Raw genomic sequence first — 16,669 nt, forward strand, 5'->3', positions numbered from 1 at the left:
CCACTGGGACCCCCACACGTGTCCCCAGTAAGGACACCGGCCCAGAGGTGTCTGGGGTCCCACAAACCCCACATCCAGGATGAGGGCTCTGAATGCAGATTTATGGAGCAGCTGCTAGCCAAGAGGCAAAGATGTGGACCTATTTCCTCCAGTTTCATGGCTGAGTCGTCACAGCAGCAGGACCCAGTGAACCCTCCTCGGGTCAGTCGTGTTGTTTGTGGACTGCATACTGGCCCCCAAAGGGACAGTCACCCAGGGCCCAGAGCAGGCCTCCCTGGTCCCACCAGCCCCAGTGCCCGCATGCGCAGTGGGCACTGCTGTGTTATCCATGGTGTCTTACTCCATGAGGTGGGGCCTGTCCACCTTGGCATTTGACCTCCAGACTGAACCCTTGGAAACCTCCATGTCCGGGAAATGTTTTCCACTTGCAGCTCCAGTGCTGGGCTGGAGGAATGATGGAAAGAATCATTCGAAGTTCCAGAGAGATTTGCCAGCAGCTCTTTCAAAAAAGGCACCAAGGTTTCCAGCATGTGAATACGCAACAGCTAATGAGGACGCTGCTGGGAAATGTTCTCATGGGTGGCTGGTTCAAGGAGTCCAAGGGTCAGGTCTCCGCAGCTGATCTGCAATGGTTGGCCATCTCATAGGCCCTGAGGGGCCTGAATCAGTCTGAATCACTGAACTTTCTGGAATTATTGCAGGACAGATGACCACAGGCTCGGGCACCCCTTCACTCACAAACCATCACACGAAAACTGGCTACATATGGCCCAGGGAAGCCATCGGATTCATCAACCCTTCTCGCCCACGCTCAACCATCACCATTTTATTTCTCTGAGTTGTTCCAGCACCAGGAATGAGGAACGAGGCCCATCCGCTAAATCTGAATCTAGGGCGGAACTGGATGGAGGGTGGAATTAATGGATTTCAGACAGGCCTTAAAATCTGAAATCCTAATCAGAGAGAACAGGGAGAGAAGGCCCACATCCATTCACAGATATGTGGTCAGTGCTTCCCCTGTGACTAAAACACTAAAAAGTCACTTATTAAATGGAATTAAGCAAGAAAACACTACAGCCTACCATGGGCACACTTTTTAAAGTATTTTGAGTAGAAAATTGATACTCGTTTTATATAAAACTGACTTGACATGAGAATGAAATGCAGAACGCTTGGGTTCCCCCTGAAATGAGAGAGAAACAAAGGGTTTACAGCAGGTTTAGAAGCAGCTCTGTGTCTGAGACCGTGTCGACCACGACACCCCACGTGTCCTCACACGTCTCTGCACTCTGTGGCCTTGTGGCCTCGTGGCCTCATGACGTCCCCCTCGGGGTGGGGTGGGGGGCTCTGTCAACATGCCTCCAGCACAGACAACACAGAGCATATGCATGTCCGTCCACACGGGTGATGCTGAACCGAGACGCCATAGTCAAGAGCTCTCCGTGGGCAGTTCTGTCCATAGGATGCCCAAGCAGGGCCAGCGGCTTTGTTCACACACATGCACACTCATCCCATGTGGATGGGGCCCAATTTACCGCACTTCCTGGTTCCAGAAACACCTGCTGAGCCACTTCCGATGTTGTCGTAGTGGAGGAAAGGTGTTGGTGGCTGGACTGGTTTTCTCTGCAGGAGAGTCTGGCCCGGCGACCGGGCACATGCTGCCCCGGCCAGCTGCCAGCCCACCTGGGGGCCCAGCTGCTGCAGAATCCCTCATCTTGCTCCCAACTTGGGGGTAGATGTGGGCGGGCAGCACCATGTGCCCCCCTCGACTGCGAGCAGCCAGTGTTGGCCCTGAGCCGCTCTGATCTCCCGGGGCCTGGTGCTGCCGTCTGCGCAGCGCTCGTCCAGCCCAGGTCTGGCCAGGAGGCGCCTCTGACTCAGACCCCATCCCTTGTGTCTGAGGTGCCAGTCATCCCACAGGGCAGTCAGCAAGCCTGGCGCCACCCGGACTCCCATGGCAGGGCAGGGGTGCCCATCCTGCGGTGCCCTGGCACCATGGCATCCAGCGGTGTCCTGCTCGCCAGGGGCTCAGCGATTGCCCAGTGGGTGAGTGGGTGAGCTTGAAGGGCAGGACTGACCGGAGGGAATCCAGCTTGTGCCTGTGCTCTGCTCACACGCGTGCAGGCACACACGGCTGCAGGCATCCACTGTGACGGGAAAGGAGTGAGTGGACGCTGTCTGGGGCTGAGCGCGCCAAGGGAGCCCCATCTGCGTGGGCATAGGTGGACGCGGCGCCCTGGGCAGGACACACACACTTGTTTCAACTGGGGTCCCCAGAGTGGAGCAGCCCAGTGCCTGTTGGGTATGCCTCACTGTCCCACCCTCGGCTCTGCAGGCCCTCGGCCAGCAGAGACCACACGATGAGGCCACGAGGGGCTGGAGGTCCCATAAATCCTTCCAGGTCAGACTCAGCTGCAGGATGCTAGAGGTCAGAGCCTCACATGCTGACCCGTAGCGGCGGGAGGCCTGGGAGAGTCTCCAGGCCAGTGAGAGGGGCGGGCTCCACAGGGGAACATGGCCTGCACCAAGGCTGTGAAAAGGCCCTAAATTTGGGGATAAGGAGCAGCAGATGGGTAACAGGGCAGCAGCCAGGACCCCCAGGCGCCAGCTTCCCACAGAGGTGAGAGGAAGAAAAGCCTGAGCAAGGGGCCAGCAGCACTGCCACAGCTCCGGCCGCTCGCAGCTCTGCCTGTGGGGACCTTACTTGTGCCGGCTGGGCCCTTGGGTGTGGGGACACCGCGGGCCATGGGGCCTCAGCAGGCCTCGGCTGCCCCCAGACCAGGGGCTGTGGCCACACAATACCAACTGGCACCACCAGGAAGTTACGTGCTGCCCTGACAGCCACCCCTCCTTAGCCTTACGGCTCATGTGTCAACCATATTCTTGGGTGGCCTTGACGAGCACACAGCCCAGCACTTGACACGGCTCCTTCACACAGCCGACGCCAGGGATCCTGTGTCAGTGGAGGGAGCGAGGACCAGGAGGACCCCCACCCCTGGTCTCCCTGGAATGGGGGCCAAGGGCACTGCGCAGCCTGAGGCTGGCTCTGCCCTGAGCTCCCATGTGGCCCTGCTGGCTGCCGGCCACCCAGCACTGGGTTGGTGATAATGATAAAAAGGACAATGTCAGGAAAAGCCTGTCTGTCATTATTTGAGGAAATTGTTAAACTAACTCCTTTTGTTGATAATGGGCAACAACAGGGAAGAATTATCCTTTTCATGACATTAAGCTCAAGCTTGCCCCTTGGGGGAACTGCCCTTCAGAGGAACATGAACTTGTCCTCCAGAAATGCCAAGGGTACTCTGTGTCCCTGGAGGTGGCAAAGCTGGGGGACCTCCGATGTGGGGGGCACGGAAGTGCCATCCCTCCAGCTGGGTGTGGGTTCATGGTCCAGCACCCCCGTGGGCCTGGCAGGGGCTGGCCTCGGGCCGGCTTCTCCCCTGCCATGTCTGTATGGTCTCAAGCTCTGCTTTGCGGAACCCAACCCAAGTCATTCATGCCTGTGCGTCCTAGGCAGGAGAGGACGGTGGGTGCCCAGGAGGTGAGCAAGGATCAGGAGTGGTGGAGGGAGGGTGGAGAGACGTTTGTTCTGGGGTGCTGCTGGCAGAGATGGGGGCACCCAAGAGCCTCTTGATGACAGTGAAAGAGAAGAGTCAAAAAGGAGAGAAGGAGGGAAAGTGCAAAAAGGAGAGAGGGAGGGAAAGGGCAAAAAGGAGAGAGGGAGGGAAAGGACAAAAAGGAGAGAGGGAGGGAAAGAGCAGAAAGGAGAGAGGGAGGAAAAGGGCAAAAAGGAGAGAGATAGGGAGGGAGGGAAAGGCTGCATTTGGACTCCCCCTCTGGGACTGGTCATCGCAGGAGGATCTTCTTGGCTCTGTGCTTTGATCTCCAAATTCACATTTCAACCTCCCCTTGGGGGAGGGAAGGAGGGAAGTTTTTTCTGAATGTGCAACAAAGCCTCCATCCAGAGCGGGCTTTGCAGGGCAGCCCCCACCCCCCGCCCCAACCCAACACGGAGAATTCCTTAACACCCAATTTACAAGGAATCATTTCAGATTATACTTAATCATCGAGAGCAGAACACCTATAATTTTGGGGGGGGGGGTTGCTCCTTCCCAGACATTTCTTAAAGCTTCATACTTTCTCTGTCTTATCGACCCCCGCCTGCCCCAATCCTATCTGAACAAGACAGAACAGTTTCCAAAGCATTTCGTAATGTTTCTCTCGATCTACAAAGAACAAAGCGAGAGGCCTCTGTCCCCACCTGCCACTCCCAGGGCAGCTCTCGACCTTCATGCCTCTCACTGAGCATTGTTGGGGCTGCGAACCCCCAAACCCCGAGGGGCAGGCTGTTTCTTGGGGCTGCACTTGCTGCTCCTCACTCTCACCTCTTTCCTCTTTCTTTCTCACCTTTTCACCTCTTTCTCACGTTTTGGTGAACTGGCTTCTCCTCCAGGAAACATCTCATCCTGAATGACCTGAACCATGCCTGGGGGCTCCAACGGAAAGGGCTGCAGACCTCCTCACTGTGGCCTGGCTGTGCCTGGCGTCCTGCTGAAGGTCATCTGACTCAGTCCCGGCACCGGGTGTGGAGACAGTCACCGTGCTGGGGACTCAGACCCGCTGGTGCTCTAGCAGGGCCAGCAGGCGGCCTCCTAGCTCTTGGCTTCCTCTCTTCCTTCTCCAATCAAGACCCATGGAAATCAAGTGCAATTCTTAAGCAATTTTATGATGAATTCCCTGGGTTGTTTTTTTTTTTTTAACAATCAAAGGTAGAATTAAAAACAAACAAGAGAAGCCAAATTAGAAAAAAACCTTCCTTAAAATGAATGTCCAGAAGACACCTGACTTTTTACCCTAAATCATTAAACATTTCTTCTTTTAAAGAGACACATATTTGATTCAAGTAGTCTAAAATATAATGACCCCCCCAAGAGTCAGTTTTTGGAAAAAAAGAAATATGTGGGGTTTTGCACAACAGGGCTAGGAGAAGGTACGCCAACACTCGACCCTGCACACTTGGACTTGAGCACATGTTCTCCCAAAGAAGATACACAAATGGCCAATAAACACACAAAAAAGATGCTCAACATCACTGATCATTAGGGATCTACCAATCAGAACCATGAGATACCACCTTATACCTGTGAAAATGGCTACTATAAAAAAGTAGACAAAAACAAAAAATGAAACCAGAAAACTGTAAGTAATGACGAGGATGTAGAGAAACTGGAACTCTCTTATATTGCTGGCGGGAATATAAAACACTGCGGCTGCCATTCTTCAAAATGTTAACCATGTAACTATCCTGCAATCCTACTCCTGGGTATATACCCCAGAGAATCAGAAACAGGGACTGAAGCAGAGTAGGGCAGTGTTCACAGCAGCATTAGCCACAAAAGCCAGAAGGTGGAAATAACCCAGTGGCCCTCAAAACATGAATGGACACACAAAACGTGGTATATGATGGATTATTACTAAGTAAGAAAAAGGCATGAAATTGCGACAGACACAGGCACTGCCACCACCCTACACTGCCTGAAGGCAGAATGGGAACAAAACATAAAACAGGACAAAGAAAAGATAGAAGAAAGTACAAGTTCGGCGGCCGCTTCTTTTGGTCCCATCAGAACAAGGCAATTATTTTCAAAATTCAAAGAGAAGTTGGCTCGTCATGATGGTTTCTTTCAAGCTTTCTTTCGTTCCCGCTTCCAACAGCCACCCATGATTTCAGACTAGCAACAGCTGAGGGGTTGCGTCCTGCCTGTGCCTTAATACTCACATGAAGCCTTGGACACACCTGAGAATACGCTGGCTTTCCACTGGATCTGAGCCCCCGGGGAGCTACAGCAAAGGAACTATGAGGACAATCTCCCTGTTTGCTTCAAGGGTCCCCGCCTGCTGTCATTCTCCAGACCAGCCTACATCTGACTCCAACGAGCAGTTTATCTTCATTCTTTACCTCCAATAAATCGCATGTGGAAACGGCCACTCAACACAGAGCTGACACCCAAGATGGCTTCCTTCTTAATGAGGAGACCAGGATAAGAATAAATCACATATTCGTGGGACCAGGAGTTTCACCAGCACATTCTAGCCAGTACCAGGGTGGGCTTGGCTCGGTCCATCACCTTCCTGCTCCCGGGCGGGGGCTGGCTTGCTCCAGATCATCCCTTTAGTCAATTAAATGACTCACACACACACACACACACACAAGAGCCGTGGTGGTCTTTCCTTTCCCCTGGGACTGTCCTATCCCTGTTCTGTAGTGACAGAAGTGCAATTATCAGATGACTGTGCAGTGTGGGTGCAAGAGCCCCAGCAGAGGGCGCTCGGGCCGCGAGGAGGGAGCTGACCCACGGGCAGCAGCGGCAGCGGCAGACCTCGTGGCTGACCACACACCACCTGGGAACACAAACGCACCTCGCCAGCGAACTGCTCAGAGGCGCCCCATGAGGTGCCCGGTGAAGCTGCACACCTGGCGGGGTGTGGACCTGCGTCTTGGCTGCTTCTCACAGGTTGAAGGGGAGCGGTTCCCTCCCACCCACTCCTGCCTCCATCCCTCCATCCCCCCAAGGAAGAGACGCAGCTGGCTTCGCCCCCTGTTCTCCCACCTGTGCCAGGTGGCTGGACCCTCTCTGCCCTCCTCACCCACAAGGAGGGCCCTGGCCCACCCACTGCCCTCTGTCCAGGGGTCCCAGCGAGTGGCCTTTGTCTCCAGCATGTGGGAAGTCATTTAGTTGGTTTTCAGTGATATTTTTACAAGTACATTCTTCACCTCGCCTCTACTTTGTATTTCTATGGGGACTGCATGCCTCCCCCTGGACCATAAAGTTTGTCTTCAGGGAAGAGCTCTCTTTACTTGAGGAGGGGTGAGCATGTGAAAGAAGAGTTTTTCCCTAGATGACCAGAAGCTGTTGTGAACAGATGAGGCCAGCACCCTCTGCGGGATGAGACCTGTTTGAGACAACAGGTCCTGTCTGCAACCTCAGGACACATCTCAGTGATTTTCTTGGACCTTCAAGGATGACGTTCACTCAGTACGCAGACACCGGAAGCCCCTGAACTCAAGTGGTACCTGAAGTGAAGGTGGCAGCTGGAACTCAGGGCCGAACAGCACCCCTGCTCTCATACCCAAGTATGAGTCACAGTCTGTTCCCAAACACAGCAGATTCACAACCAAGCGGAGGATCAAACCTCTCCACAGTGGAGCCAAACCGCAACCCCTGCCACACAAAGGCAGCAGCAGTGGCCGTGGTTCCCAGAGGACCAATGAGCTCCTCTGGCTCATGTCTGGATGAGAAAAGGCAAGTTTTCAAGGGGCAGAAGGACCCAGGTGGGGGGACAAGGGACACAACGCTTCTGGTCACTAGGCCACTGCAGGTGTCCTGCTGTGAACATAGGTCATGTGTGCAGGTGGGGACGGTCCCAGCTGAAGAGAAGCAGAATGGCCTATTAGTTCATTAGGAAAATGAAGGAACACACACAGGTGAGCGGGAGGTGAGCATACAGGTGGGGGGTAGGTGAGCACACAGGTTAAGGGGGAAGTAAGCACCTAGGTGAGGGGAGGTGAGCACACAGGTGAGGGGGAGGTGAGCACCTAGGTGAGGGGAGGTGAGCACACAGGTGAGGGGAGGTGAGCACACAGGTAAGGGGGAAGTGAGAACCTAGGTGAGGGGGAGGTGAGCACACAGGTGAGGGGGAGGTGAGCACACAGGTGAGGGGAGGTGAGCACACAGGTGAGGGGAGGTGAGCACACAGGTGAGAGTGCAGATGGTGACTCCCCAGGGGCATCAAGTTTATAGCAGATTCCCTTTCATCCATTTTTGTCTCATACTGTCACTGCGTCTTCTGGTTCTGATGTGTCACCAAATGTCCTCTATAATCTAGTAATCTAGTTTCTGATTTAGATAATCTAGCTTCTTGGAACTTTGTGAAGCAGAAGAAGGCTCAGGGTCACACTGTTCTGGGTCCTGGCAGTTTGCTTTCGCACTCTCCCCTCGTTTTGCCACCAACCGAAAGTTCCTTTTGCAAAAAGACATTCTACGCAGCTCATACAAGTTAAAAACTGATTCCAGTGTGCCTCGGGGAGTTTACAGCACAAACCGAAACATTCCCTAAGCTCCTGGCCATACTTTGTCCTGAATGAGTCCACCCTTGGTTCTCAAGAAAAGCATGTGAAAAGGTATAGGTTCGGATGGACACTTCTTAACGCTTTTGGTGCTTAAAACATACAAAATCAAAGATGATAGACTTACAATGAGCTCAGTTTTTATTTAGAAAGGAGAAACTCTTGAGGTAAAGAAAATGAAGCATTTAATGAAATTTATAGACCTCATTAGCTATATCTTACCAGGAAGTGATACGAATTCTTCTTAGAGAAAAAGAGCAAAGTTTATATGACTCATTTCCAGATTCCTGTGGTTTATTATCCTTATTTCTAAATTCTAATTTGTTGGAAGACTATCTTTAGACAGATAACAAATTTTCCAGTATTCTGACATTTTAACACCCACATAGCAACAAGAATAAACTTTGATGTGAAATCCAAAACCTATGGCTTCTGGATTTAATAAAGACACAGACTTTAATACAAAGTTTCCTTTCTCGATAGTATGTTTTAGAGAAAGTGGGTAAGTAACCACTTTTCTAACAGTGGTAAAAGTTGCTAGTGGACTGTGGCTCTACTATGTATAACATAGATGCCACATTCTGATACTCCTTTTAAAGAAGAAAATGAATAAAAATGGTACAGCTTAATCTGTTTTGAAATGTGTACTTTTAAAATTTCATGTACGTTAACTGATTAGAATGACGTAAACACCACTGAGATGTGAAGGACAAAATTTCAAGGGAAAGACACACTGAGCTGAATGAATATGTGACCCGGGTGGGTTCAAACAGCCTGGTTGTAGAGACCCTGCTTGGATGACAAGAAAGGTCTTCCAAAGCAGCTATGACAGAGCAGATGCGAGCAGGCTCATGGGAGGCCTGGCCCCATGGGCAGGCAAGAATCCCTGCGACCCCAAGTCCACTGCAAACCCTGTCTTCTCAGTTAGCTGAAGTTACCTTCATTTAGTTCTGCTAAATATCTTCTAACCCGTGGGTCACACAGATGGTTGGTCCTGGAGTCCAGGAGCTGCTGCTAACTCTCACATTTTCCCAATAATAATGAAACTGAGCACTGGCTGGAGGGGTGACAGAGGCTGGGGCCTCTGGGGCAGCGACCCGTTGGGGGAACCCATTCCAGCAAGGACTCAGGGAGCAGAACACCAGTGCTTTCTTACCAGGGCTGCTGTTGACCTGCAGTGTGGCCTGAGCCCTGGACCTCAGGCCCGCCCGCCCTGCTCCCCTGCAGCGCTGACCCCACAGGGTAAGCCTCTGCCCTGCTGCCCCCCCCAGGGTGGAGACACCCGCCTCCCCGCCTCCCCACCCTGACTCTCAGCCGCTCAACAGCATCCTATCAAACTCTCTTACTCTTCCCAGGTCAAGAGAGAAGGATCACGTGGCTCCCACACAGATCACCGAGGTTCCCACTTTGGTCAGCCCCATCCGGGGAAGGGAGGTGGAAGTCAGGTCAGGAAGCTGGGAGGTGGTGCTGGTGACCAAGGCAGATGTCCTGGAGTGGGGCTGCTGGCTGCGGAGCTGACCGCCTCGGAGTGTAAACTGAGGAACGCGATGTCGACAGTGAATATTTGGCAGTGGAGACACTGAAGCTGCCTGGGCCCTAGGGTCTCCTGTGGGTGAGGAACAGCACGCAGCCTTGGGACCCAGCACTCACATTGGGACCTTCATGGGTGTGAGCAGCAGAATCTGAAGAGGGGGGCCCGGGCACACTGTCCAGGGAAAGAGGAGGGGCTGGCTTGCGCATGAGACCCAGCAGCGAGGGGGTCACCCAAGGGCATTCACTGCAGCAAGAGGGTAGGATGATGTATTCTCTGCACTTTCGTAGACCTGGAATATTTTAATTTTTAAAAAAGTTTTCCTTTTTCTATTTTTTTTAAAGAAAATGTATGTGCAATAGCAAGTAAGAGGAGATGGTTGGGGGCTGCTCTTGTTAGGGGAGGGGTGACCAGAGTAAAGGGTGGCCTGGGCCCCTCTGTGAACAACCAGAGCATCACACACCCAAGTGGCCTGCTGCGCCAGGTACCAGGCTGGATATAACCCGCTGGGGACCCAGGGTGAGCCCGGCAGCCTCGGGAGACGGAGACGAGGGCACAGAGCGTGCAGTCGGGATGTCAAAGGTACCAGATTAGAATAAAAACAGGTACTTCCTGCTGCTGCGTTTCTCCTTCTGCATTCGAGAGGTAATCTGCCTCAACTGATGTGTTTCTATTTCCCTGTTCTTCTTGGCGCCTTTATGCTCCTTTGCTGTTGCGCCTTCATTCAAGCACTTGTTTAGTTGCTCAGTAGTGTCTGACCCTTTTGTGACCCCATGGACTGTAGCCCCCCAGGCTCCTCTGTCCGTGTGATTTCCCAGGAAAGAATACTGGAGTGGGTTTCCATTTCCTTCTCAGGGGGTCTTCCCAACCCAGGGATCAAGCTCGTGTCTCCTGCACTGGCAGGAGGGTTCCTACCCACTGAGCCGCCAAGGAAGCCCCCTTCAAGCACTGGGAACCGGTTCCGTGTGTTCACCCCTGTCACATCTCCTGGCGCACACACCTCCTTGCCTCTCCCTCGTTTTCCTTTCTCCCTGAGTGTGGAAATACACATGCTCCTTGAGTGTGAAGCACTTTTCCTGTCTCCCCACTCCTGCCTGGGCTTCTTCTGGCCCATGTTAGAGACCTGCTTCCTAGATCTTCTATCTTCTTCCTCTTCAATTTGCTTCTTAATTTTATGGAGTGTCTTCCAGTACATTTCTGAGAAGGACACAAATATTTTTCAGGAGCAAAGATTTTGAATCCTTACATGAAAAAGTCCTAGTTGTATATTCACACAACTGACAATTTGGTTAGGCTTTGAATTCAACATTCAAAATCATTTCTGTGAGAATTCTGAAATCTGTCTCCTGGTGTTTTACAGATTCCACTGCAGTTGTTGAGAAATCCACGACCAAATTTGTTCCTGCCATTCTTCTCTCCCTGGGCAAGGTCTTCTCATCTCCTGGGCAAGATACTCAAGGGCCCTTTTAATCTGACTGCCCATATCTTTGGTTCTAGCAAAGTTATTCCTAGCTAATTTACTCTCCTGCACTTAAAAAGAAATCTTACTACGCTGGATTGTGCTGTGTCAACTCAGCAAGAGCTGGGCACCAGACATCTCAGTGGGAATCCAGGTTAGAGCCAGACTAGAGCGGAACCTGCCTGCGGTTGGGATAGAAGGAAGGAGGACCATCATCCCTGAGTTACGGTGGTTAGGCAGCAGTGATGGGGGTGATACATGAAAGGTTCCCCACCTACGCAATGTGGGTGGATATTCATGTTCTTCAGGGACAGAGCACCTGTGCTCAGGACCCTTCGGACCCCCTCTCCATGCACCTGTTCACCTGCCTTTTTCATTGTATCCATGATTGTAAACTGTAAGTGTAAATGAATGTTTCTCTGAGTTCTGTGAGTGGCTGGAGCAAATTAACCGACAGAGGAGGGGGTCGGTGGGAACCCTGATTTATAGCCAGTCAGGTGACAGCCTGGACTTGTGACTGGGCTGAAGTGAGGCAGTCTCGTGAGGCAGAGCCCTTAATCTGTGGGGTCTGACACTGTCTCCAGGCAGATGGAGTCAGAATTGAGTGAAACTGTAGGACACTGACTCAGTGTCTGCTCAGGATGGAAGAACTGCTCAGTGTTTGAAAAAACACATAGAGGAAAAGGCAAAGAACTAGAATAACAAAACTTTGAAAAAGAAGAATGAAGTTGGAAGCCCCAGACTAACTGATCTCAAACTTCCTCCATAGCTGCAGTGACCAGGACAGTGTGGCCATGGAGTGATAGACAGATCAACACCACAGAATGGCCTGGAAACACACCCACACAAGCACAGCCAACCCGTCTCTGACAAGGTCCAACAGCAAGTCTATGAGGAAGCTAGTATTCTCAACAAAAATGGTGTAGAAGCACTTGAACATTTGTAAGCAAGCAAGAAAGAAAGAAAGAAAGAACGGAGAGCCTGGATCCAAAGCTCAGTTCTTTTGCAAAAAAACAACTTAAAATGAATCATAGCTCTAAATGTAAAATGTAAAATTATAAAACTTCAGGAGAAAATCTTTGTGACCATTGGTTACATAAAGCATCTTGAGACATTGGTACCCAAAGCACAATCTATTTAAAAAGTAGATGAGTTGAACTTCACCAGAATTAAAAACTTGGACTCTGTGAAGGGCTCTGTTAAGTAGATGAAAGAAAAGCCATAGATGAGGAGAAAGTACTTGCAAAACTGACACCCAACAAAGGACTTTTGTCCACAAGGAAACTCAAACCCAACAGTAAGAAAACAAATAGTCCAATAAGAAAATGGGCAAAAGATCACGAAAAGCCCCGTTAGGGAAACACAAGGCAGTGCACTGATGAGACAGGCTGGAGCGGCCTGCAGGAACCTGACAACACAAGTGCTGGGAGGGGGCGGCGCAGCTGCTCGGGCAGCCTCGCACGGGCTTCAATTGGAGCACAGCCGCATAATCCAACCCTTGTGCTCATCTCAGGAAGTGGAACCTGTCCATGAGGGTCACGGCAGCCCTTCTAGCAACAGCCCCACAACGACCGGCATGTTGCAGCAACAAGAGGAACGAATTGTTATCTCCAAGGCATCACGTGGAATGACAAAGTCACAGTTCCATTAATGTAACTGTCTCATATGACAAGATTCCAGTGAAGCGGACAGATAAGGTGTTGTCAGGGTCAGTTTCTCCGGGGTGTCAGTTTCTCTGGGGTGAAGGATAGTTCCATACCCTGACTGTGGCAGGGGTTGTGATGATGCAGAAGTGTGATGGAATTCCATACACTCCACACCCCGCAAGAATGTGTGCACTCCGAGCAGGGTTGTACCAACATGCATCTTCTGGTTTGAACACCATACTATGGGTGTGAGACATCAAGGATGGGGATCCGGGTGAAGGGCACACAGGACTCTATTTCTGAAACTTTTATGTGAGTCAATGCAGTGTTTAAATTGGGCAGACTTCGTAAAATGACTCTACGATCTATAGGGAAGCAGTTTTTCTAAGCAGGAATAATATTCTCAAAGAGTTTCATCAAAAATATTCAGGCATGTGTTATAAATGCACATTTCCAGAGCCACTAAATCAGAAACTATGGAAGTAGATGAGGAATCTGCATTGTTTTCAAGTTCTTGAGCTATTTTATGATCAAACAAGTTTGGGGAGCACTGGTTTAGGTAGAGACTATACTTACGGAGGCAGAGGTAAACTTTAATCATCTAGAAATTTTGCTTGTCTAGAGTCCTTGGATGCTAGATAAAGTGAGAGCTTGTACATTAGCACTGACAGGTGGGCTGTACATTTTTCTCATTCATGTTCAGGATGCTCAGATACTGCAGGGAAATGGTAGCTGGGTGACACCCTCCCTGTTGAACACACGGGGCCATGAATGAGAGGAGAGGCTGTACAGGAGGCGGGCCATTCTCTTTGGTGCAGCGCTTGTCCACATACCACTGTGTCCTGTGGGCCCAGGCCAAGGGGACCACAGGGGGCTGTGGAGGAGCCAGGGAGGGTGTCCAAATGCTACGGATTGAACTGTGTCCCCCAAAGTCCACTGCAGCCCTAACCCCCCACCCCGAAACCGTATTCAGAGATGAGGCTTTTGAAGAGGTAATTAAGGTTAAATGAGGTCATAAGGGTGGGGCCCTGATCCAAGAGTCATTGGGAGTGAGTAAGCACAGAGAAGGAGGGCCATGAGAGGGCTCAGGGAGGAGACGACCATCAGCACGCCAAGGAAAGAGGCCTTAGGAGGAACCACCTGCCGCTCCTTGACCTCGAACGTCCAGCCTCCAGACTGTGAGGAACAGATGTCTGTTGTATGTGCCGTGGCAGTGTGAGTGGGCTAAGACACCAAGGAAGCACAGACCCCCGAGAGAGGCGCAAGGGGAGCTGGGAGCAGGTGTGGAGGATGAGGACCAGGTGGGGCTGGGACGAGGGATGCATCTCACACCCACACCTGCTGTCTTCCTTGCGCTGTGAACCTGAGCACCTACTCCAGGCAGCCAGAGCTGATCACAGCTACCCATGCAAGCTGCCCTGACCCCCAACCTCTCCTTGGAGCTGCCAGGACCCTCCAGGGGCAGCCTCTGAGGCAGGGATGTGGTCTGGCCCTGCCTCCCCTTCTCCCCACCACAACCCCATCCAGGAGGTGCAGGTCTGTTGGGAACAGCCTCTCACTGAAGGTGTAAAGTGGGCACTGCCTGAAACAGGTGGCACAGGCTGGCACAGGCCCCAGGCCATTGGTCCAGGCTACGTTTGGAATTAGCAGAACATTAATTTTATGGTACTCTGGTTTATTGGAACTCATTGGAAAAGACCCTGATGCTGGGCAAGATGGAAGGCAGGAGAAGGGGATGACAGAGGCTGAGATGGTTGGATGGCATCACTGACTCGATGGACATGAGTTTGAGCAAGCTCTGGGAGTTGGTGATGGACTGGCATGCTGCAGTCCAAGGGGTTGCATAGAGTCGGACATGACTGAGCAATTGAATTGAACTCTGATTTAACATTGTCCTTGGTATCTAATCAGACATTCAAGTAGACACACAAATATCAAATCAGTAAGTATGACCAAGCCCCTTTGCTGTTTACCTGGAACTATCACAATGTTGTGAATTGGCTATACTTCAATACAAAATAAAAAGTTAAAAACAAAAAATCAAACCAAAGTACGTTGCTCCCCACCTCACAAATGTGACTCAGTTTAGACTATGAACAAAGACCCTAAAGAGTGCTGGTGATTCCTGCGACTGTAACAGTTGAGAAATGGCTTAAACAGAGATACCTGCTTTCACTCTGAGAAACCTTATTCTTTAATTTCCCCTAACTTCCTAAAGAGAAACGCTGCTGAGGAAGATCCTCCCTTAATTATTTCTATGACGCTTAACAGTTAAGTCTGCCCTGGGCTCAGAACTCGTCATTCTGGCTGAGAGTGTGCTGCATGTAAATTATAGCCTCAGTATTCAGTCACATAGTTTCCGCGTGACTCAGGTTCTCCCAGAGAATCCAGCACACGGCAGAAGCCGACTCAGCAGTTTCTCTCACGAGGCCACCTCCCCACTGACTCGCCGACCCTTGAAGGCTCAGGGTTGAGATGAGCGTGTCCAGAGACCCCTTGCAAGTGCAGAGTTCCACATCTGAGGGCGCTAAAGCAGGGGACCCTGGGGCTGACCGCCGGCCAACACTCTCACACGCAATGGGACATTTTAATTTCCCAGTTAGGATATGAAAGCTCTTACTAGCTCTCCGCTGAAGTGGCTGTGATTCTTGGTTCTAAAACCAGCAGTGCGTGTGCTGGGAAAGCATCTGCAAAAGGGCAGGCACATCCCAGAACCGTGACCCGCGGGCTGGACGTGCTCCACGGACGGAAGGACCGGGGTGGCGCCAGGAGTCCCAGGCCCGGTGCTCACTCTCCATGCACCAGTAATGGTTTGCAAATTCATATCCAAATGCCAGCTGAGATGCAAGGTGATGCAAGTGTGCGCCCAGAGCCCTCAGCTTCCTGACTCTGGATGCTCAGGTCACAACCTGGAGGATAGAAGACTCCGTCCTCTTCAGAGACCTGAAGCTGCCGTGGACTCAGAGCTCCACCAGCTCACACACCCCTCAGAGGGGAAGGACAGCCTCCCAACAGCTCTGCAACAACCAGGCGCTCAGTGTGGCTGTGGGTGAACCAGGACCGCCCAGTGCAGACAGGACAGAGCTGCCCCTGTCCTGCGTGACTGTCAACATCAACCCAAGTGCTCCCACCACTACCAGAGACCCTGCCGGCTCCTGGGAGACGCACGCTGGCTCTCCTCCTGCCCTCACGGCTGGAGTAGCAGCAGGAAAACCACTGAGCCTCCTGGCACCCTCGCCACCTTCCCCGGTTACTAGTGCATCTATTATCACCAGCTGTTCTGAGTGCACCACCCGCGGCCACTGGGCCACTCCTGGAATAGTCATCTCTAAAAAGTTCATTTGGAAAAGTAAATCCAAATGCAAAAGAACTTTTTATGTGTGTGGACCAGCATGAATGGCACAGAACCTAAAAGCTGGTGAAGCAGCTTTGGTAACAGAAGCAACAGGCAAACCCAAAACTAAAGAAGAAAGGGTAAAGAACTCAGATCATCCAGAGAACTATGTGAAATAGCCCACAAGAGGGACGTGGTGGTCCCAGGCACCATTCAACTCTCAGGGTTTCTTCAGCATCACTTTGAGTTCAGCAAACAGAACGCTTGATGCCAGAATTATAAGCGGCTCTAATTTCAGAAGCCGATTATCATTATAAATCACTCCATTATACTGAGATTTCAGTTTTCAAAACTCAGAGTTTAGAAAAAAGCACTTCATCATATAGCAGGATCGCAAGGAATCGCAATGTGGGACAGACCCCAGCACCTCACTGCGAGGAGAACGTTTCCACGCCTCCTACAGCTTCTTCCTGGTTGGGCTTTGGGGGGCTGCTCCCCACTCTGACGTGGCCCAGCCCCTGAGGAACACATTTCTCCCGCCCTGGGGGATTAGGTCCTGGGAAGGACTTGT

The 16,669-nt window shown here is 51.5% G+C and overlaps 1 protein-coding gene across 1 annotated transcript in view; it reads right to left on the reverse strand.

The window, feature by feature from the left end:
- Positions 1–16,669, reverse strand: part of B3GNTL1 (UDP-GlcNAc:betaGal beta-1,3-N-acetylglucosaminyltransferase like 1) — a 104,816-nt gene that overhangs the window by 31,643 nt on the left and 56,504 nt on the right. The window lies entirely within an intron of this gene.

This window comes from Bubalus kerabau, chromosome 4 (genome assembly GCF_029407905.1).
Source record: "Bubalus kerabau isolate K-KA32 ecotype Philippines breed swamp buffalo chromosome 4, PCC_UOA_SB_1v2, whole genome shotgun sequence".
Lineage (NCBI taxonomy): Eukaryota > Metazoa > Chordata > Mammalia > Artiodactyla > Bovidae > Bubalus > Bubalus kerabau.